Below are 24918 nucleotides of genomic sequence, written 5' to 3'. Positions count from 1 at the left end.
TACCTCTGGCTGGAGAGCCACAGGGACAATGTTATGCTATCCTCCTGTTCCTCTACTCAAGAAAGACTATGACCCAATCCAAATAGCAAAACAGGGCTGATCACAGCTTTTGAGGTGCTCAGTTTTATTTTATTTTTACAACTATCTCTTGTATAATTATTTTATTCAATTTTGTCTGTTTTGTCAGTTTTGTCTGGATTCAGCCAAATCCAGACTCAGAGCCAAAGAAAACCAAGCCTGACCTTGTAGTGGTCCTATTTTCCCAGATGGGCTTCTGCCGTAGCACAGGAGAGATCCAAGTGAGACTGATGTGTCTGACAGGAAAACTGGACAAGGGCTATTCTCTCCGATCTCACCTGCAGAAAAATGCCTGGGTCAGTCCAACGGCCCCACATTCACTCTGCCAATGCAATCAAAGGCAAGCAGGCAGCTATATGTCCAGCAGCATTAGTTCCTTCTCTGCACGGTCCTATCGTGAAGCTCTTATCACACCCAAACGAAGGCTATGTTCCACCCAACGGATCCTTAGTGAGGCATAGAAAGGCAGCCCCTTCCACCTTTTCACAACATGAAAGCATTTTTTTTTAACTCTTCAGACATCTTGTAAGCCTACTAGAATCAACAATTTACCTCAAGCCTAAAAGAACAACTGGATGAGCATATTTGGGGAAATGGCCTAGGAGTCAACAGTGATGATTGTATTATGCCAGGAGAGGCACCTGTATTATGTTGTTTAATCCTCACAATGACTTTCCACAGTGGGTCTTTATATTTGCACTTGAAACATAAAGAAATAGAGGAAAAAATAAGAAATCGCTCATTTATGGGCTCAGCTGATTCTTCTGCAGAATCTTGCGAACTTTAAGTTTGACTTTAAAGCAGTTCTTCCAAAAGATTAAGTGAAAAGGATAGAGGAGTCTGTCTCAAATGTTAACCCATCCTGAAAGCTGAGTCCTGGCCACTGGACCAACTGGCTCCCTTCAGTTTCCACCCTGGGAAAAAACCCATCTCATGCTGATGGCCTTCTTTGGGAATAGGATGTTTCCCATAAGAGAAAATTCTTTCCAAAACTTAGTGCATATTTTAGGAGAGTTGAGTGGATTCCCAGCCATCTTTTGCACGAGAAGTCTGATACCCCCAAATCAAGCAAGTTTCAACGGCCCGACTGGTCATTAAAGATTAAAAAAAAAAAACAACCAGACAGGGGAAGCTATGTTACTTCAAAACACTTGTGAACACATGAATTTTTCAGCAGAAATTTCTTAATCCCTATGGTGTATTTCTCTCATCTCCGTTGGAGTTTTCCTATCAACTCTCAGGTTTCCTCGGGTCTTTATTTGCTGACTCTGAAGGTTGGACCACATGCAGCTGGTTTTTATTTCTTGAAACATTCATTCAATTTAGATTAGCATACTGGCTTCTTAACTTTTTTCTCCAAAAAAAAAAAATCCAAAGTACATACATAATAAAGATGGTAAGAGTGATAATGATAAAACAGCTTTATATTTGTGTAGGACTTCATTCTTTTGAAGGCACTTTCAAATAATAAAGAAGCAAGGGGTAAAGATAGGAATAGAAATGCATAACAATAAAATAACAAAGAAATGCCGAGAGAAAAAAAGCAAAAGAGCAAAATAACGGCAAAGAAAATAAAGCCAAGAATAAAGAAATGGAAGAAGAACTTACAAACTAGGACAATGGTTGGCTAAATTACACAGGGCGGTGTGTTTAAATATTTACAACGTTGATATTCTTCAAGCAGGTAGTGTGTGCTTTCTGTAAATCACAGCATGTTTTCATTTGTTTTCTACCAGGTTAGTATGGAGAGAATGTCTTGAATTCTCTCTCTCTAGCCTTTATCTCATCTTCCACAGATATTTCAGAATATACAGCACATAAATAATAATAGCAGAAGGAAGGTTGAAAACCTTTATATTATTTTTTTTTCTTCCTTTTTAGGGCTTCACCTACTGCATATGGAAGTTCTAAGCTAGGGGTGGAACCTGAGCTGCGGTGCCAGCCTACAGCACAGCCACAGCAACTCCGGATCTGAGCTGCATCTGCAATCTATGCCCAAGTTCACGGCAACACTAGGTCCTTAACCCACTAATCCTTAACCCTTAACACCTAGGTGAGGCATCAAACCCAGGTCCTCATGGATACTAGTAAGGTTTATCACCACTGAGCCATAATGGGAACTCCTACACTAACTTATTTTATCTGGAAGTAAGCTGTGAGTTAGGAAACATTTACTGAACACCATCTGTAGACAAAATTACGGTACCCAAGCTAAAGAGGAAATTCCAGAGATATTAAAGACATGTTTCTTGACCTCAGAGCTTGGAGCCTAGTCAAAGTGACAAGGTTTTCCTAAGGTGAATTTCAAAAGGGGCAGTGGGAGATGAGAAGGCTCAGGGAATATAAGAGCATTCCATCTGATGCACCAATGTTACTGAATCATTTTCTGTAGCCTTTTTCAGTCTCCAAGGGACTATCCAGTTTTCTAATTCCTTTCTTACCTCTGCTCTGAATTTATTACAAAAGCTGCTTTGGAACATAAGAAAGCTCTAATATGTCTTACTTTATACAGTGTGCTCTTGTTTGTTGTTTTACGTCCATGACCTTGCATACGGCTTCTGTATAACTACAGCCTGATTCTCTAGTTCTTTCAAGTTTTTCAGGTCTTTTTAGGTCTGTATTTTTAGCATGACATGTGAAAGGCAAGATTTTTTTAAAAGCAGCTCTGTGGCATCTGCTGTTTGCTGTACATGGTACAGCACAGCAGTCTTAAGATTTTATTCCAGTCCTCACCAAGGCTCTGTATTGTTCCCCCAGGCAATTACATTCTCTCTGCAAAAAAAAAAAAAAAAAAAAAAAAAGAGGATGAGGTCACAAAACAGCCTCCTCCACACTTAAATAGGGATGCCAAAGCAAAATGATCTGGAACAGTCTGAATCTGTTAGAGAGTTCATCAGCCTCATTAAGCTCCAAACCTGGAATGTAACTGCCCCACCATCTTTTCCAAAAGCCTGCATCTTCTTTTTCAAATTTATTTTATTTTTAGGGCCCCACCTGTGGTATATGGAGGTTCCCAGGCTAGGGGTCTAATCAGAGTTGTAGCCACTGGCCTACGCCACAGCCATAGAAAGGCCAGATCTGAGCCACGTCTGTGACTTAAACCACAGCTCACAGCAACACTGGGTCCTTAACCCACTGAGCAAGGCCAGGGATCGAACCTGCATCCTCATGGATGCTAGTCAGATTTGTTTCCACTAAGCCACAACAGGAACTCCCCTTTTTCAAACTTATTTGACATTAGAGTTTGTAGCAAATTTGACTTAAAAATTAATATTCATCATGGTAAGAAAAAAGTGGAGGGGTACTTTTAAACAAGAAGCCCAAGAGTTTTGGTCTATTTAACTGCTTTCTTACTGGAAAACACAGACTACCAATAGGAGAGTCTGACAAAATCTGCCCTCCCCACACAAAAGCAGAAAATGCTCATTTGTCTGCTTGTAGGGAACAAACATTGTGTTCCACAACAAAGGCTGCAGTGTCAAATTCAAATGTCTAAATGGAATGAATGTAAATCTTACATTTCCCCAAAGATGTGCTTGGCTGGTCATCCCTGAAAGCTCACATTGCTTGAGAAGGGGGTGCCTGTAACTGGAAGGAGAAAGAGGAAGGAAGGACAGTAGGATGGCATAGAAAAAAAAAAGAACTTTTTTGAATTATTTTCAAAGGCTGGTCATGAAAGGGCCACCAATGGCATTAGCATTGTTCCTCACCCTCTGCACACAGCCAGGCTCTTTCCCTGCTGCTCTGGCACATTTAGGAAGCTTGCATAATTACATACTTGTTTCCAACCAAGTAAAGTTCATAAAATTTCCAATTTTCACCTGTGTAGCTTTGTGTTTTAGGTCAATAACCTTAGCGTAAAGCTTTCACCCCGCTGGCTATCCATCCTTTCTCTGCCTCACTCTGTCTTTCGAATGGAGAATGAAGAGCTGTCAATCCCTTGAAGCTTGTCAAGGCGCTTTTTTCTCCACTAGGAGACACTGAGCACTCTAAAAGACTACCAGGTGGATTTGCACACTGCAAGCCAGTGTCACTTTTGCCTGATTCTTCTCATCATAGATTTGATTTAAGGGGCACATTTTTAAGGCTCAGTGCTCACAGGACCTACCTTGGAGCCAACTTCTAAGCCAGACCTTAGGTTTGTGGAAATAAAATAAGCGTGACTTATACACATGTATAATTTTCTTTGTGTGTGTGTGTGTGTATATATATATATATATATATATATGTCATTTTAGGGCCACACCTGTGGCATATGGAAGTTCTCAGTGTAGGGGTTGAACAGGAGCTACAGCTGCAGGCCTACACTGCAGCCACAGCAACGCCAGATCTGAGCCTTTTCTGCCACCTACCCCATAGCTTAGGGCAACACCGGATCCTTAATCTACTGAATGAGGCCCAGGATTGAACTTGAATTCTCATGGATCCTAGTCAGATTTATTAACCACTGAGCCACAATGGGAACTCCCTATATTTTCTCCACAGAAACCAAACCAACAGGAGATACTGGTTGTAATAGGACATATTATATTATAAGGAAATGGTTCATGCAATTACAGAGTCAGAGAAGTCCCACAATCCGATGTCTTTAATCCAGAGGCCCAGTAAAAACAGTGATATAGTTCTAGGAACTTGAAGGCCAGAGTTCCCATTGTGGCTCAGTGGTAATGAACCCGACTAGTATCCATAAGGACACGGGTTCAATCCCTGGCCTTGCTCAGTCAGTTAAGGATCTGGCATTCCTGTGAGCTGTGGTGTGGTTCGCAGATGCAGTTCAGATCCCACAATGCTGTGGCTATGGTGTAGCCTGGCAGCTACAGCTCTAATTCCACCCCAGCCTGGGAACTTCCATATGCTGCAGGTGTGGCTCTAAAAAGACCAAAAAAAAAAAAAGAACTGGGGGCCAATGGTGTAAGTCTCAGTAAAGGACTGAAGTCTGATGTTTCAGCTCAAGCCATCAAACAGACTCAATTCTCTCTTTCGCCATATTTTCTTCTATTCAGGGCTCCATAGAATGAATGATTCACCCCGCCCCCACTGTGGAAGCAATCTGCTTTACTCAGTCTACCGATTCTAATGTTCATCTTCTCTGGAAACAACATCACAGACATACCCAAAAATAATGCTTAGCCAAATATCTGAGCACTCTGTAATCCAGTAAAGATAACGCATAAAATTAACCATACTTGTTAATTTAAAAATACAGAATTTATTATATGCCATTGGCTTATAAGTTTACCAAATATGTAGTTTCATTAACTCCAAAAAAATAAAGTGGTAAGTTACTTTACTTATTTCATAAGGAACCATTCTTCTACCAGATAGCATCTGCCAATACAATATACTGTTCTATGAACAAAGATAAACAATATTATACCATACAAATTAAAGAATTAATAATAATAATAATAATAATGGATGCCACATATAGCATGATACTAACTCATTTCCCATCTCATTTATTCCTAAAACATCATTGTAAGGTAGAAATTATTGACCCAGTTTTACAGAGAATAAAACTAAGGCTTGAAGAGTTGGTAATTATATTTCCAAGGAGTTACTATTTAAGCCCACCTTTGTATTATTCTAAAACCCTTATCTTAACTGCTACATCATACTGTAGTGGCTTTTCTTATAGGAAAAAAATACTTTAAAGGTAAGAAGTTAGTTCACATTTCAAGAACAATGCTATTTCCAAAAGAAGTTAATATCACAGCCAAAATACTTTTTTAGGTGAAGAAATGTCATAAGTAGGTAGATAATCACAGACAAAATATGTTCAGTAAGAAGTTATCACATTTAGCTATTTTTTCAAATAACTGATATCCAAAAATAAAAATATTCAGTGAAGCACAGCTAACCAACAGCCATGTAAAAACACAACTGTAAATGATCAGGAAAGCCAATACAAGGCAGAACCTTTTAGACTGACATCACAAATGAAAAGGCTATGGAACAGTATTATAGGTATTTCTCAGAAAATAACTATGCTGAGACTGTGAAGGTCATTTGAGGAAGACAAATGTGTATGCACTTTTTGCCAAATTCCATAAAAATAGAATTATGAATTCAAGGATGCACTTTTATGCACTCTTTGAGTTAAATGTTTGTATGCCAACTATATTTCTATTTAATCAGTTAAGATTTGGAAGACACTGGATCATAACAGAAGCAGAAAACAACAGAATATCTTCAAAAAGCTAGGGGGGAAAATAACTGCCAACCTGAAATTCTATACCCAATAAAAATATCTTTCAGAAACAAAGGCTAAATAAAGACACTTCTTGAAAAATGAAAACTGAGAGATTCCTCAGCAGCAGACGTGTACTCAATGAAACACTACCTGTACTCTCCAGGCAGAAAGAAAGTGTTCACAGATGGAGGACTGAGGGAAAAAAAATGAAGAGTCAAAAAAGAGGCTGTTTGTGAGTAAATCTGAATGAATACTGAATGTATTCAATAATAATTTATTCAGTGATAATATCCTGGGGGGGTTAAATATAGATATGAAATTAGAACACTTAAACAAGAGTGTGCTATAAGTTGGTAGCAGGGGAATAAAATTAGAGTGTCTTAATTTCTGTGAATTGTCCAGGAAATGTCAAAAGTATTTATTTATCTTAGGAAGTATTTAAGAAGTCAGTGATGCATGTGATAATTTTTCTTAACCACTAAACACATAGAAGGGGATTACAAAGCCAAAAGATGAGGAAACATGGATAAAAATAATAATTTTTTAAAACTTCAAACAAAAAGAAAGTTAAAGGGAAAGAAAGAAAGGGGACAAATGGGGAGGAAGTAATAAGACGACAGATTTAAACCCAAATATATCAATAACCACATGAAACACAAACTGATTAAATATTCCAATTAGAAAAGACACAATTGCTAGACTGGGTTAAGCATAAACTGTTGAGCTTACAAAAGACACCACTTAAATTTAAGCATATAGAAAGACTGAAGGTGAAAGAATAAGGAAAAGTCACTATGCAAATAGTATCCCAAAACAATGCTGAAGTAGCCATTTTTTATATCAGACAAAATAGATTTTAAGACAAAAAGAATTACCCGAGATAAAGAAAAATATTTCACAATGATAAAGGGCTCCATTTATAAGGAAGATACCACAGTTTTATATGTCCCTAATAGACTTAAGATATTCAACAACAACAAAAAAAGGCAAAACTAAAAGAAAAAATGATAAATCCACAAATAATGGTGAGACATTTTAATATACCCCTCTTGCAACAGATGTAATAAACAGAAAAATAATCATCAATTATAGAGAAAATATGAACATTATTCAAAAACTTTATTTAACTAGCATATATACAACAAAACCTTAATAACAGTAGTTGGCTCTGCCCACATATACCAAAAAACTATTATATTCTTTTTTTTTTTTCTTTTTATGGCCACACCTGTGGCATATGGAAGCTCCCAGGTCAAATCTGAGCTGCAGCTACAGCCTACACCACAGCCACAGCAATACCAGATCTGAGCAGCATCTACACCATATACCAGATCTTAATACAATATCCTTAACCCTCCCAGCAAGGCCAGGGATCAAACCCTCATCTACCCAGAGGCAATGTCAGGTCCTTAATGCGCTGAGCCACAATGGTAACTCCTACTGTATTCTTTTTAAGGGACTAAAGTAGAAGTCAATAACCAAAACAACTATGAGTTCCCTTATGGCAGGATCCAGCATTGTCACAGCAGTGGTTCAGGTCGCTGCTATGACACAGGTTCAGTCCTCAGCCCGGGAACTTCCACATGCCATGGGAGAGGCCAAAAAAAATTCAAAAATTACTAGAAGATCTTCATATGTTTGGAAGTTAAGTAATACATTTATAAAGAACACATGGGTCAAAGAAAATTCTCAGTGAAAGTTCAAAAGTATTTTGAATGAAATAAAAGTGAAATCCTAAAAAGGGAAGTATATTTGATAGCTAAATCTGACCTTTGACAGATATATGTATATAGATAGTATATGAGAAAAAAAAGTCTAAAAATCAATTATCTTTGGTCAAGAAGATATATAAAAACAGTAAATTAAAATAAAAGAGAAAGAAGGGAATGATGAAATAGAAATTAATAAGAAAAAAATTTAATACAACAAAGAGTATCAACAGAGCCAACATATCATCCTTTGAAAACACTAAAAAAATTCTGATAATTTCCTGGTTAAGATAGATGAAAAGGGAAGTAAGGTAAGAAAAGATAAAAATAACCAATATCTACTCCTCAACTCATATTATTAGGCCAGCATAACCTTAACACCAAAACCTGATAAAGTTATTAAAAGAAAAGAAAGTTCATGTCAGACTCTCCCACATAATAAATTTAAAAATCTTAAATTAAATATCAACAAACTGAATCTGTTAATAATGTATATCAAGCTGAGTTTGGCTTATTCCAAAAACACAAGGTTGGTTTAACATCTCAAAATAATTCAGTGCAGTTAATAAGACTAATAGAATGAAAGACAAATCTCTATCATCTTAATAAATTCAGAAAAAGCATTTGAAAAAGTTTAAAATCTATTACTATAATAAAGAATATTTACCAAAACAAACTTTAAAACACCACACCAAACATCCCTTTTAACACTGAAATGTTGTAAACTTTCCCTCTGAGATCAGTGAAAAGGATATTTGCCCTCAACTCTTCTCCTTGACACTGTATTAAGTAGCCTAGCCAAAGTAATAAGACCAAACAAAAGGCATGGGATTAGAAAAGAATAAGAAATATACCAATATTTTTAGGCAATGTGATTGTGTTATTTAAAAAGACTATAAAAGTATTTGAAGTAATTAAGGAAGTCAGCAATTTGTTGGATAGAAATATCAGTTGCATTTCTAATACAAGCAACAGAGATTGAAATTTATAAAATAATATAATGGGGAGTTCCCGCTGTGGTGCAGCAGAAACAAATCCAACTAGGAACCGTGAGGTTGCAGGTTTGATCCCTGTCCTTGCTCAGTGGGTTAAGGATCTGGCATTGCTGTGAGCTGCTGCATAGGTTGCAGATGCAGCTCGGATCTGGTATTGCTGTGGCCGTGGTGTAGGCCGGCAGCTACAGCTCCAATTAGACCCCTAGCCTGGGAACATCCATGTGCTGTGGGTGTGGCCCTGAAAAGACAAAAAGACAAAAAAATAAATAAAAAAATAAAATAATATAATATAATGTACAACAGCATCAAAAATACCAAATACAGGGAGCTCCTGTCATGGCTCAGTGGTAACCAACCTGACTAGAATCCATGAGGACATGGGTTTGATCCCTGGCTTCGTTCAGTGGGTTAAGAATCTGGCATCGCCATGAGCTGTGGTGTAGGTTGCAGATGTAGCTCACATCCTGTATTGCTGTGGCTGTGGTGTTGGCCTGCAGCTGCAGCTCTGATTTTAGACCCCTAGCCCAGGAACTTCCATATGCCGCAGGTGTGGCCTTAAAAGCAAAAAAAAGAAAAAAGAAAAAAAAAGCGAATACACAGAACTACAACAAAAGATGCATAAGACTGCTATTGAGGGCTATTTTTCTGTCTTTGTTTCAGCAACACACTATCTTAATTACTGTACTTTACAGGAAGTACAGTAACTGAAAGAATAAGCCTTACTCTTTATTCTTTTTCTTTAGAGCTCTACTGACTGCTCTTGGCTAACTTTATTTCCATATAAATTTTATATTAAGAATGTCAATCTCCCAGCACTATTTACAATAGCCAAGACATGTTAGCAACCTAAATGTCCATTGACAGAGGAGTGGATAAAGATGTGGTGTATACATATATACAATGGAATATTATTCAGCCATAAAAGGAATGAAATAATGTCATTTGCAGCAACATGGATGGACCTAGAGATTATTACACTACGTGAAGTAAGTCAGATAAATACAAATATCATATGATATCACATATGTGGAATCTAAAAGAACGATACAAATTAACTAGTTTACAAAACAGAAACAGACTTAACAGATCTCAAAATCAAACCAATGGAAACACTAGGGGAAGGGATAAATTAGGAGTTTGAGATTAACATATACACACTACTATATATAAAATTGCCAACTAAAAAATAAGTAACAAGGATCTAATGTATAGCACAGGGAACCCTACTCAATATTCTATAATAACCTATATGGGAAAAGAATCTATAAAAGAAAGGGGATATATATAAAAATCCACTTTTCTGTACACCTGAAACTAACACATTGTAAATCAACTATACTCCAATAAAATCTTTTTTAAAAAAAGTGAATCTCCACTTTAAAAAAAATAAAGACTGATGGCATTTTGAGCAGCACTGACTTCTTTATGGAAAAACTGACATCATTATGACATACAGATATTGACATCTACATAATATCTTTCTTTCCATGAGCCTAATACAGTCCTCCATTTATTTAGATCTTCTTTTGCTTCCTTCAAAAATGTTTTCTAAATTTTTAATGTTTGGCATTAGAAATCAATAGAGTCATTTCTTCAGGGGAATTAAGAGAGAATAGTTATTAGGAAAGAGTTTAAGGAGAAGGAGAAATTGTTTTTCAGATAATGTGCTAGTTCTTGACCTGAATTTCCTTTTTAGTTTACGATGAGAAGTCCCTCAAAGTGTAATAACTGGCCATGCCCCTCTTTCATATATGATATGTGGACAAGGTATAAGAGCTCAAAAGGCAGATTATTGGATGGTACTTCAGATTAATATTTCCCAAATTGCAGGTTATGTGTTTAGTGGGTTACAGACAGCATTTTGTAACAATCAGATAGAAATCATCTAAGAGCATCTTGAATTCTAAGATTAAGCATTAGTTTCATGAAACTTTTGCTTAAGTCATTCACACACACACAAATATATGTACGTGTGTATAGAGTCTATGATATAAAATCTGTTTTTTATTGTTGATTGTCATCCAAAGTATTTGAAAAACCATGTTCCGGAAACTATTTTCCAACAGGATTCTAAGTGCCATTACACATTATAACATCTGGTACTTAACAAGGCAGGTATTATGTCATTTTTACTTTAGCTCAGATGTAAACCTCAGACTTGTGAATATTAAGTATGTGACAGAACAGAACTTGAATGAGAGTTAATGGTGAAAACCATAGGTTATGAGTGAGTAAGAGATGAATATGAGAACAATGTAACACAGGTAGCCAGAGCCCAGTGTCTGAGAGAGGATGTTCAAGGACAACTGAGCCATAGGAGGATATTAGAGGCTCCAGAGGTATATTAGAAGGGACTCAAGGTTCTGCAGAGGCTGTCATAAAGGACAGCTGCCTGAGGAGGCTTTTCTCTAGGCTTCCTCCTGGCTCCCATCTTCTGGTCCCTTTCTGAAAGCACCCTGAGCTGCATGTTTGCTTTTACCTGCTTTGATCTTCCAGACTCTCCCTCAGCGGCTGAACTACCAGCCTACCACCAGGTCTGGCTCTCCATCTTCGCCCTCCAGGACCACCCTAGCAATCTTCTCCCCCAGCTCTCTGGTTCAGAACCACCATCTCCCATATGGTGTTTCCCAGCCAACCTCAGCTGGAGTTTAAGCAAAAATGATATGTTAAGACATGAAACAGAGCAGCTTTAACCTGAACTCCTGGGCTTGTACCACCTCAACCAGAAGAAACATCTCCATCTGGCACAGCAACTGGTGAAAGAGATTAGAATTACAACAATAACAACAAAAAAATGTTAATAATAATAATAATGGGGGTTAATATTTATTGAGCATCTGTTTTATGCCAGACATGGTTCCAAGCATTTTACATGAATTAATTCATGGAATTTTCACAACAACACTGAAGTAGGTAATGTTTTCCCCATTTTGCAGATGAGGCAAATAGGTCTGGAGTTTCTAAGCAACTAGCACATTCCCAAAGCTAAAAAGTTGTGGAGAACATAGGAAAGATCTAAGAGTGAACTTTTAAGGCACCAAGAAAGAATATTGAGTATCTGTTCAACAAAGTGGAACTCTGTGGTTTTTCAGGGTAACTAGTTTATGTTTTGTTAGCATTATGAGTTCACAAACCCTCAAAGTAAATAGACACTTGGACTTCAGCTTCCTTTATCTGTCAGCTTTCGTGTGGTACACGTGGAAGTGCCCAATGTCAACCTCAGAGAGATTTCCTCCTTTCAGAAAGATACTGCTTTTGTACCTTCCAAATTGGGGTGCTCGTAATGAAATGCTGAACAGTTTCTAGGGACTGGACACTAATCCAAAAACACAAGAAGCCTTTAGGGCCAGCCAGCTACAATTCACCTTACTGATCTGAGACACCTCAGTCCTCTACATTATTTTGAGAAACCCATAAAAAATGCTGGTAGGCAGGAAGGTATTTCAGAGATCAAGAAAATAAACCATTTACCCCATGCATCCAAAATCACTGAGGAAAAAAGGTCATCAAAATCCCAAAGTCCAGTGAAATACCCAGGTTAGAAATGGAGCTACCATCAAACACCTGGGTTTAATACTGATACAGAGGGGTTTCTCCAAGCTTTTCAAGGAACTAAAAAAAAAAATCACTCAAAGGTGGAAAGATAAAGAGATAGAGGTCTATTACCAGTTCTTATCAGCAAATCTGAAGTATTTATTTTAAAAGAGACACCTTTCCGCTTGACATTTAGATATTGCTTATGTGATGTCCACTGTCCCATTAGAGCCTTGATCTAAATTTAGTAGTTTAAAAAGAACTAAGTCTCTCCTCCTACCCATTTCCAAATGCCAGCTGAGAAGTCATTTCTCAGACCCTTTTATCCTCAAGAACTTTAAAAAATTTTAAGGACCAAAAGGTCAGAAAGTTAGAACACAGTATGTAGTCTCCTCCTTCCTAAAATGGCCATTTGGTTAAAATCCATGATAATGAAAGAGTTAAAGTTCTTCACTGTTTAAGAACAACCAGTTGACCTTTAAATATGCTGGTTTGAATCCAATTACCTTTCAACAAGCATGAAATCTGGCACAAGGCATCCAAACACACACCAGTTATTTTCATAGTGTACATGACTGAGCTCAGTGTCCTATTTCGAAAAAAAAATAATAAACACTCATTTTCCAAAAGCCGGACTCAGAGGTTGAGTGTCTCTGCTGGTAAGGATCGTCCTTGGGTAACTATCTCTCAAAGTGCTGTTGGAGGAGGCCTGTCCTGGAAAAAGCACTGATCCGCAAAGAAAATAACTTTTTCCTGTTGTTTAAATTCTATTTAATGAAATGGTTTCCCCCAGCTTCTGGTACATCAAAAGTAAAAGCAGCTGGGAAATAATGACTTATGCTGCTCAGTTAAGAACTCTGCATTCCATATATGTAAGAGAATAACCTTCCCCTCCTGGTGAAAGGGCAAAATGCAACTCCTCCTTTGAGGAAATGCATTCCAGTCCAGAGATTCAAAACCAAATCTTGAGTGTCTACTCCCCATTCTCTAGCTTTTTGAAAGCAATGCCCTTCCCATGAGGTTCTTTTAAAGGGGTGATATTCCCTCAGGTCTTCAGAACAGAATTCCATTTACAAAAATTCTGTTACAGGCTTCTTAAGAACAGACTGCATGGCTGCCCTCTCTGGAGGCCTGTGGCCACCAACCAAACAGCCTCTGGTCAACTGCAAAACAATATTCTTTATCACCTCCTTTATCCTCTACCTCACTCCTGTGTCTCATCCCACCCCATCTCTGTCAGCCAGTCCCATAGACTATTTACCCTCCCCTGGATCATATTGGTGAGTGTTTTGTTAGGACTGAGAGTACCTTTTTTTTTACTTTTCATGGTTTTTAGGGCCGCACTGCAGGTATATGGAAGTTCCTGGGCTAGGGGTCAAATGGAGCTACAGCTGTGAGCCTACGCCACAGCCACAGCATTGCAGGGTCCAAGCCAAGTCTGCGATGTACACCACAGCTCATGGTAATGCTGGATCCTTAACCCACTGAGCAAGGCCAGGGATCGAACCCGCATCCTCATGAATACTAGTCAGATTTATTACCACTGAGCCACAAATGGAACTCCAGGACTGAGACTTCTAAGATGCCTTAAAATCCTCCTCGCTCAGCATCTTTCTCCAGTGAGATTTCTGCTGACAAGGCCCATGTTTGCCAATCCCTCATTGCCGCAATATTTGGCTGCTCTCCTTCACACTCTGTCATCTGTAGGCCCAGAAAGATAGTGGTCAGGATCGCACAGCAGTGTTGGCAGTGGCCACAGGCCAGCACCCAGCACACCACCCTCCTGGCCACTTCTGCTCTGGGGCTGAGGAGGGAGGGGCTTGACACAAGAAGAGAGGGCACTGTCACAGTCTGTGTCAGGAAAACGCTTGCCAGCCCTGGAACAGAGGTCCCTTCCATTTACTATCTATCGAGACAACATGGTCACCTGAATAGTCCTGAGGACTCCTCTGAAATCAAAGGAACCCTCCCAGAGGCCTGGTGGAGCAGAGCCATTCGAGAAACATGCCAGGCACAGTGTACAGTCCAATACATCTTCCACAGGCCCCACTTGCTCTCCTATCCTAATTCTCACTCCATCCTAAGAAGCAGAGCTCCCTCACCAGCTTCATCTGAGCAGCTACAATTTCCAAGCCCTTTTCCTACCTCCAGGCCTGATGCATTATTAAAGTCCAGATACTCATCATCAGCCCCCAATTCTCAATTGATTCCCTACCCCCATCCACCTTGCCAATATCTGGGGAACAGGGAACAGCATAGTGTCTTCTTACTACCATCCTCAGCCCAACAACCAACAGGAAAACTCTCATCACCTGAATACAAGATGTGATGCACCACTAGGCCCACACCTGACATTTTTAGTTATTCTCCTCTCCTGCAATGACGCATCACACCATCCTAGAGTCTCTAACACAAAAGGAGCACCCAAGTCCCATATGCTTGGAGAATGGCATGGCAATTAGTCAACATTTTTTGTTTTATTAATCAGGGTCATGATTCCCTGGTTGATGAGATCTGTTCAGGCTTTCCTAGCTCAGCCACCACTTCCTCTCCTTTTGGTCAGCATCCTGCACTCTACAACTGCCACCAGAGAAGTAATGTGGTTTGGGGGAAGAGCATGAGAGACCTGAAGATAAAAGACTCAGGGTTCCGTTCCAGCACTGTTATGAACTGAGTGACTTTAGCCAAGTTGCTACAATTCACTGAAACCTCGGTCTCTCCCTCTGTAAAATGGGGATATAATAGCCACCTCACAGGGTGCTATGAAGGAAGCCGTGAGATAATAAAAGGGAACAAAACTTTGAATTATAAACAGAGAAAGAAGGAGAGAGGGGAGGAGGAAAAAAACTGAAAAGTTCAGCCTCATCCTTTCACACTAGGGGTAAAATAAAATGTTCAGACAGGAAACCTGAATAAGATAATCCAAAGTACGATATTATTAGGGAACTGCCAAAAAGAGAAGCTTCTTCACTCTCCCAATCTAGCCAAGAGCTCAGACTGAGCAGCGTGTTTTGATCCCCTGGGTGCACTAAAGCTTTGGGACCGACCCACAAGAAAAGACCAGAAGCTTTCCTCATTTCACCCCCTATAGCAGGAAGACAAGAGCAGCTGAAGGACAAACTTCAAGAGTGGGGTGAGGCAAACACCTCAGACCACGAACTTACTTTAGCTCCTTGGCAGATTAACTTCGGGAGGAAATTCCAGCTTTGTGTTTCCTGCTTGGCCCCACTCAAATGGCAAGTTCTGCTTGGAGGCCTGAAATAGAAAACAGGAAGTCAACAGAAAGTGATTTTCCTAACTCCTCAAATGTGAATAACTGCATTTGTTATGGATGAGAACTACCCTGAGGTGTAAACCTCCTTGGTGAAAGGAGGTCACGTGCCCATTGTGTACAGAGAACATCCTACTCGGGAAAGGAAAAAGGAAGGATCCATCTGCTTTCTTCCTTAATGAAGGAGGAAATCAGGGCTGGATTGACAGTGAAGTAAAGGCTACCAAGACTCTTCCCATCAGAATCCAACTTCCTCTAACAATAATGAAGTGTCCCACTTTGAGGCCCAGACACTATTCTCTGAGCCGATTTCCCTACAGTCACTTTTCTGCAGCTACTTCTGAAAGGAGTAGTTACTAAAATGGTTCCCCTCCCAGCTTCCTCATTACCGCTCATGGTATCAATACTTTCTTAGAGTCCCAGGTTTGAAACCAGCAAGTGGACACTCCAAGTGCCACCCTGATACTTGCCCCTTTATTCAGTTTCTGTCATAACCCTCAGTTCTGAGACAAAGTAATAATTCAGGTGGTCAATGTAGGAGCATAGGCTTCAATGCATTCTTTGATATGACTACTGACTAACATTTGTGGATTAAGGGCTCCAGGGAGTTTTCTCCCACAGGCCTTGTTTACTATAGGAAGTGTACCAACCCCCAGATGGGCATTAATCTCTAACACCCTGTGACTCAGTTTATGGGAAGATAAGGGCAAAGAAACCGTGAGACTATTTCCACCCCTAAGACCCCTATTGGACAAGGACTGATATAGGTAATTGGGCAAGGCCAATGGGAGAAAACCACATCTTTCTGGACTCCATGTTGGTACCCCCCATCTTTAAAGGAAAAAGAAAACCTATAAAACAATAGAGAAGGTGGGGCTCTTATGCCCCTCCCAGCTGTCCTAGAAGCTATTTGCTTTCCTGTAATAAAGGCTTTGCTTGCTTGCTGCCTGTGTGTTTGCGAGAAGTTGATTCTGGGGCTGCATGAACAAGAACTCGGATCCTGGTAACATCTTTCTGGCAACAGTTCCATTTCTTTTGCATCAGGGACAAATTCAGCTAGTTCTCCTATCACAACTCAACTCTGGTTTGCCATTTTGTTACTTCCTCAGTCATCTCTGGTCTGAATCTTTAGCACCTCAGTCTTCCTGCCTCCTCTCTTTTACAAGACTGGCAGATGAATCTTTCCAGTGGACAGTCTCCTCACATTATACCCCAGCCCCAAGTCTGCCCCAGCTCCCTCACATCTATTGATCAAATCTAAATCACTCATAAGTGGGTTCGCCACATCTATCTGGCTTAGACAGCATGTTATATCAGAAAGTGCCCAAGCCTGGTGCTAGATGGGTTGGCTAAGTCTCTATCTTAAGTGAGCTTTACTGCTACATGGCTGTGTGAACCTGGGCAAATTAGGAAATCTCTCTGTGCTTCGGTTTCCTCATTTGTAGAATGAAGATAACTACAGCCACTGACCTAGTTATTAAGGGACTAAGTGGGATAATATATACAAAGTACTCGCAGTGGTTTCCAAAAAAAAGAGTAACTAGTGCTTATGGAGCGCTTGCTATATCCCAGGCTCTGTTCTGAGTGCTGTGCATGTGTGTGTCTGCAAGTATGATTACGATCTTCATTCTGCAGAAGAAGAAATAGAGGCAAGAGAGAGTGAAGTTGTTAAAACCACATAATGAATCAGTAGACGAGCTAGAATTTGAACACAAGCAATCTGTCTCCAGAGCCTGTACATTTAACCTCTGGCTCTCCCGCCTCCCACTGGGGCCACTTCCTCTTCCCTGCAGTTTTTACTGGCTCGATCCACATGCCCATCCCAGTCCTCCCCATCCATCCAGTCCCTCTTGAAGGATGCTGTGCTGCATTTTCTCTCCAATTTCACCTGCCGTCTTGAAAGGAGAAAGGGCTATATTTTCTCTACACTCAAAGTGTACCATCTTTCTATTCTTTTTACCTTGCCCTTACTTACACATCAGCTTGTAATGGTTCTCCACCTCTTCTTAGCACTATTTCTAGAAATTGCACTGAAAAAGGGACATCCCCAAATTCCAGAATGTTCCAAAGAATCACATTATTTCCACCAACAGCCCCGCTGCCATTACCAAGCCAAATCTAAGTTCCAGTCACTTATCCAAAAAACATTTACCAAGCGTCTGTCGTATTCATTTCAAGAGAGGCAGATTACATGTGCACTATTTCCAGGAGCTCACAGACTAATGAGAAGATCAGCGTTTATGTAGAAAAATTTAATAAGCTGTGATAAGTATGAAATGCATGCTGTTAATGGCATCACCATCTTTGGTTCTTTCCACTCTTGAATTTCCCAGGTCATGTCTTTCATGTAGGCTGTCACCGTGCCCCTTCCTTTTCACCTCTGGTGCAACTCCATGGTTCCTGAGCTATTGCGGTCACGTCCCACCTTATCTCACTGTCTCATTCTCCTGCACTTCAAAACCAGCCCACTTCCTGCTGTCAAAAAACCAATTTTGTCACTCTCATACTCAAAAGCCATGAAGGTTAATGAGGCAAGGGCAGACTCTTGAGCCTGAACAGGCAAAGCTGTTGGGAACTTACCCGACCTCCTATCCTGCTTTGTTTGCTCCACTCCCTTCCACATCCACATACTTCCCCTTACACATCACACCTTAGAGAGACTTCTTATAGGTCTTCAAAAATGAGTCACCTTCCTGTTCCCAAATGTTCCTTTTGTCCATTCTGTCCTCCAAATCCATCAGCTCATTTTTATCTCTGAAATTCAGATGCTCCTCCAAGATTCAGGTCAAGTCACCTCCTCTATGAAGCCTTTTCTCATTCTCCCACAATGTATGATAGTTCTGTTCTCTGACTTGTTTTAGTCATGCATTTGTGTCTCCTGTAAGGCACTTTAATTCTAACTTGCAGCACTACAGTCATTGATATGTTTAATCTTATGGTCTCTGCATCTTTTTTTTTTTTCTTTTTAGGGCCCCACACCCAAGGCATATAAAAGTTCCTGGGCTAGGGGTCAAATCGGAGCTGCAGCTGCCAGCCTACTTCACAGCCACAGCAATGCCAGATCTGAGCCATGTCTATGACCTACATCACAGCTCATGACAATGCGGGATCCTTAATGCACTGATCGGAGCCAGGGATTGAACCTGCATCCTCATGGATACCAGTCGGGTTTGTTACCACTGAGACACAAGGGGAACTCCTGGTCTCTGTATCTTTAGGACAGTATTTTATCTTTATCATCTTCATTCGAGCACCTAGTAGATTGCCTCAAGCTTAACACATGCTGAATAAATAATGAATATGCTCTTTATTTTTTTGTATGTGATACAGTGTGAGAAACCTCAGGAGGAACCAAGATAAAATCTGTTTTGTTTTCTTTTTTATAATTACCATCTAATCTTTTATCCAACAAATCTTGTTTTCATCCCTAGGTAATAGGCAAGTCACCGTGAATACAAAAATAAAGACGCAAAGGCCTGCACTCATAAACCCACATTCTCTGTCAGAGAGATTGACACATAACACACAAAAAAAATAATAAGATACATGAAAAATCATATGAATTGCAAAGTTGTCAATTCTACCATTAGCTAGATGTGCAGCCTTGGGCAAGTCACTTATTCTGTGAGGTAAGTATTGATAAGTATAAAATGCAGAAGTTCCCTGGTGGCTCAATGGGTTAAGGATCTGATGTTGTCACTGCTGTGGCTCAGGTTTGATACCTGGACAGGGAACTTCTGCATGCCTCAGGCATGGCCAAAAAATGAATAAATACATAAAATGCAAACTCATAGTCAGTCTATGAATTTATGATTCTAACAATTGGACGGCCTCTTTTGCTAATGGATAGCACTCCAATGTTAGTAAGTGCCAATATATTTGTGAATATTAATAATGCTAATTAATTCCAGGGAAATCAAGTAAGCATCAACTAAAGAAAGTAAAAACCAACAGCTTAAATTGATAATTAGACAATGAGAAAGTGAATTATAAATGCTTTACCAGCACCACTACATAAATAAATCATTGAAATTCAAGGTCATAAAATGCAGGGAACATATATCTGGGATCCTCCACCAACACAGGTGCAAAGGCTACTGTGAGATGCCTTCCCCTGACAGACCCCCAAAATGGGAACTAGGTCACCCTCCAAGCTTCATGATTTAAACGATTTAAAAATTAGTCCTCAGAATAGATATATGTTTTGTCACCTTAAAGATTGTCAATGGCTCCCAGATAAGTAGAACCTGCCTTACAATATGATTGAAAACACTCGTCTCTTTTTTAAAATGACCCAACACAAAGAGTGGTCATCATTCATATAACTGCAGTAAAATGAGGCCACAGAAGAAAATGCAGATAGAGCTTCCCAAGCTTTCTCTGGGTGAAAAGCAGTCTTAGCCTGCAGATTTTGAGTTTAACGCTCTTGGCCAAGGCTATTCCTTAGAGATAAATGTCCCATTTGAATCTAGCACAAAATGTAAAAGTCATTTAATGGACTTCCCTAGCTCTGATTCCGTGCTCATCAAGCCTGGTTACCAATATGTTTGCTGTAAGACCTATCTGTTGGAATAGAATATGGTGGTCAAGCTGATGAGTTTTTTTTTTTTTTTTTTTTTGCTTTTTAGGACCACACCCACAGCATATGGAGGTTCCCAGGCTATGGGTCAAATCAGAACTGTAGCTACCAGCCTACAACACAGCTCAAAGCAACGCTAGATCCTTAACCCACTGAGCGAAGCCAGGGATCAAACCCACATCCTCATGGATCCTAGTTGGGTTTGTTAACTGCTGAGCCAGGAAGGGAACTCCTGGGATGGCTTTTTTAATTGCAAGTTAGTATATGTCATTCACATTGACACAACCGTCTCATTTGCTGATTAATATGAGTCCTCACCTAAGAAGCAGATGCTCTCTCAGTGAACCCAATAAACCACGCTTCTGGGCTGAAAGCTGGAGTTTAAACCTTGGACCTTCAAAAATTCTGCTGCAAAGACATCTTGCAGAGATTCTGAAAAGACAGCAAGGTGTCCTTCTCTTTAAGACTTACTTTCCTATCACACATGCCACATAGCTTTTCTCTAAACTCTTCTAGTTAGTACTTAAAGGTAAGGACCAGGTTTCCTTTTCCTTGTGCATCGTGGAGCCTAGTCAGGAGCAATACCCTGGTGGGCATGACAGATGCTTTCCTCTGGGCTCCCACATGCTACCTCTACTGTATACTACATGGAATTGGAAATGTGGGGTACAAGGCAGCCTCCTTTCTCTGATGTGGGCAAGGAGTTCCTTTGCTCTTCTCTGTATCCCCCACATCTGGTTCCTGGCACATCAAAGGCATTCAATAAATTCTTGTAAATGAAACAATCAGACTCATCAAGAACTTATTGAGGATTTACACATGCTAAATTTAGAACTATGAATGGTATGGTTCCTATCTTCAAGTAAAATCAATGTAAAACTAAAGACCATGATTTGGTCCTGAGATGGGTCATTAATCAATAAAAAAACAACTCACCAACCAAGAAGTCATTTCAAAACAACAAATTCTTGGAGTTCCTATTGTGACTCAGTGGGTTAAGAATCTGACTAGTATCCATGAGGATGAGGGTTCGATCCCTGGCCTCCCTTGGTGTGACATTGCCACAAGCTGTGGTGTAGGTCACAGATGCAGCTCAGATCCCATGTTGCTATGGCTGTGGCCTAGGCCAGCAGGTGAAGCTCTGATTTGACCCCTCGCCTGGGAATGTCAATATGTTGCAGGTGTGGCCCTAAAAAGACCAAAAAAAATTTCTCTTTTTGCGTTTCTCAAACACTGGAAAAGGGATTCAGAACACAGAACAATCCATAAAACCTCCTTTTGTCATATGGTTACCTCATATCACAAAAGCTCTTTCATCCACCTCTCTACTTCTACCAAAACTCCTCCCTCAGACCTCAAACCCCACTCCTTCTCTCTCTCCCTCTACTTTTTCTCTTGATTCTGCATCGTAAAATCCCAAAAGAACTGGTCTGCTAATATCAAACTTGCTTGAAATATAGAAAAGGAAACAAATAAGCAAAACCAGAACCATTCTTGGTAAGCAGTTGAAAGAAGCATACTTCCAAACTATTATACACTAAAAATGCTGACGTGATTATATAATGACACAATGTAAGTAGGTCAAAAGAAATAGAAAATAGTACGAGAAAAAGAAAGTGTTTAAATTTTTTACGCATCTACCATGTTTGGGAGACTTGTGACAATCACAAAGGATTTATTAAGCACTTGCTCTAAAAAATTGTTTTAGAAGGAATCCTGTGTCGGGGTACCCAAGACCAACCCTATACTCGAACATTCACTATAAGAACTCATAGAACTTGGCACGTAATGGTAGTTACAGCTAAGATTTCTCAACAATATAGTAAGGGTGCACAGCCAGATCACACAGGAAAAAAACATGTGGAGAATCTGAAGGATTCCAGCTATAGACTCCCTTAAGTTCTCTCCCTCCCATGACAGGTCACACAGAGAACACATCCTACAGCAAAAAAAAAAGCTGGAACATCTGTGCAATAATTCAGCCTAGTGAAGTTCCTTAGAGATTCAGTTCCTGAGGAGTCTATGAGGGTGCTAGTGATGCAGGGACTCTCCACTGAGCACATAAAAAAAAATTCCTGGCTCCCAAAAAGGAAGCAGGTACCCAAACAGAAACTGTATTGTTTGCACAAAATTCTAGGCACAACGAACCACACTGATCAATTAATTGTTGACTGAGAGCATTCTGAGGACGGAATTCAAAGACACCAATCAAGAACCACCCTTTCAAACAGCCCTTTCAAAGAGTAGCATTCTCAGGCCTGCAGTGTTAACTCTTTTCACACAAAGACCAAATTCTTGGCCTTGAGGCAGTTGAAACGTAGAGAAATAAGATTTACACATAAAAACACAAATTGCAGCTTTCCCTTCATGGCTCAGCAGTTTAACAAACCCGACTAGGTTCCATGAGGCTGTGGGTTCCATCCCTGGCCTTGCTCAGTGAGTTAAGGATCCAGCGTTGCCAGGAGCTATGGTGTACGTCGCACATGCGGCTCAGATCCTGCATTGCTGTGGCTGTGGTGTAGGCTGGCAGCTGCAGCTCCAATTCGACCCCTAGCCCAGGAACTTCTATATGCCTTGGGTGTGGCCCTAAAAAGAAAAAGAAAAAAAAAACATGCATTGCACACAGTAGCTTGGCAAATAACACTAAAGCAAGATTTTTCAAAATGTGCTATAGACTACCTTTATCAGAATCACCAGGTGCTTGTCAACTCTAACGGCTACACCTCAAAGCATCCTAAGCAACAGAAGAATGGGCCGTCAGCCAAAACCAAGGGCTGAGGTGAAATATAGAACTTGAATACCCATAATGAGAAATTTGAATTTTATTTCATAGCCATGGGAAACCACTGAAAGTTTTCTTTGTTCTTCACTAGCTAAAAAGAAGATCAAAACAGCATCATTTGACTACCTTGTGGAGAATATAACCTTATGCAAAACGGGATTGTTTGACTATCTTATGCAGAATATAATGGAAGGGGCAGGAATCGTAAGCCAAGAAACCAGAACTTCAAAGGGAAAGAAAATGATCACAACTAATATCTAGGCACCACTCACTAGATATTAGTTGCAGACCTGGGCCACTTCCACAGTCTAAGGAGCTTTACATGAATTTTCCTACTCCTAAAGTAGGGCTATTGTCCTCATTTTACAAATAAGCTTGTCCCACGTCACACAATGAATTCAAACCTAGAGAACATGATCCCAGAGCTCATGTATATACTTGCTGTTCAGCAGACCTGTAACAGAAAGTCAGGACAATAGAAAAGGAATGACTAGTGAGGCAGTGCACAAAGCAAGGGGCAAGAAAAAATCCAAGGTCATTCCTATATTAATATTGCCATTTTCCCCTTTTGGGCACTTTATTCTAAGTTGATGAGCAGAAAGCCATCTTTGAAAAATTGTGGATAATTGAAAGAGAGAACTAAAACCTGAAAGTATCACATTTTTTTCTGAAGGAGATAAGGGAGGTGAAGAATAAATAAGAATCAGAACTTTTTCTTGACCCAGATATCTAGTAAAAAATAAAGTGCCTTGTGGTACCCCAATTTGAAGAAAAGAGTGCTGGCATTCTTTTATTTTTAATATCTCAGAGAAAATTACACTATTAAAAATCTTTCTCCCTATTTATTTCCCTCTGACATAACACAACCCCCAAATTACTTAATAACTGAGCTACTCCAGAGAATGTCATTTTTAAGCATCTAAAATTAACACTCCATAAATTATCATCAGCCTCAGCACCAAGATAGATTTGTCCATCACTTAACTGCATAAAAACTTGTAGAGTTGCTAGAGTCAAACACTGTCCCAGGAGCTTGAGGGGATGAAGCATAGTAATTTGCTCGATCAATAAATGCTTGGTTCTTCATAAAACCCAGAATTAGGCACCAAGACATGACAAGCTACTGTTTCTGGGGAATTAATCCGTTGCTGGGATTGGCATTAGGCAGGAGGCTAAAGGCCATTAAAACAAGTTTAAATTAGGAGTTCCCATCGTGGCGCAGTGGTTAACGAATCCGACTAGGAACCATGAGGTTGCGGGTTCGGTCCCTGCCCTTGCTCAGTGGGTTAACGATCTGGCATTGCTGTGAGCTGTGGTGTAGGTTGCAGACGCGGCTCGGATCCCGCATTGCTGTGGCTCTGGCGTAGGCTGGTGGCTACAGCTCCGATTCGATCCCTAGCCTGGGAATCTCCATATGCCACAGGAGCGGCCCAAGAAATAGCAAAAAGACCAAAAAAAAAAAAAAAAGTTTAAATTAATGTACCAAAATGACTCAGTCCTAGGATACTGATCTTATCATATTGGAAGAGATTCTAAAATCTTTATTAACCATTAACCTGACTTCCAAGGAAGCAGTCTGTATCTTTCATATTCAGAATTCCTATTAGGAAACTCGGGCACTCAGAAGAAGAGGCAAGAAAGAACAAAAAGGATCAACTTGCACAAAACCTTCAAAGCCTTCGACATTACCTGAAGGCCTGTGGAACGAACGCTGCTTTGGGGAAAATTCAATCCAATTCAGGTAAGTGGCTCAGGGATAGCTTGCTTGAGAATTCTT

The 24918-nt window shown here is 39.9% G+C and overlaps 1 long non-coding RNA gene across 1 annotated transcript; it reads right to left on the bottom strand.

Moving 5' to 3' along the window:
• Window positions 1-188: 188 nt before the first annotated feature.
• Window positions 189-24918, bottom strand: LOC125111756 (uncharacterized). Its single transcript, XR_007130929.1, has 3 exons — window positions 24831-24918; window positions 15674-15764; window positions 189-356 (listed from the first exon to the last, which is right to left on the bottom strand). It is a non-coding gene; the product is annotated as an uncharacterized LOC125111756 (long non-coding RNA).

Source organism: Phacochoerus africanus, chromosome 1, assembly GCF_016906955.1.
Source record: "Phacochoerus africanus isolate WHEZ1 chromosome 1, ROS_Pafr_v1, whole genome shotgun sequence".
Taxonomy (NCBI): domain Eukaryota; kingdom Metazoa; phylum Chordata; class Mammalia; order Artiodactyla; family Suidae; genus Phacochoerus; species Phacochoerus africanus.
The sequence above is the reverse complement of the archived record's forward strand: the minus strand, read 5'-3'. Positions and strand labels throughout refer to the sequence as shown.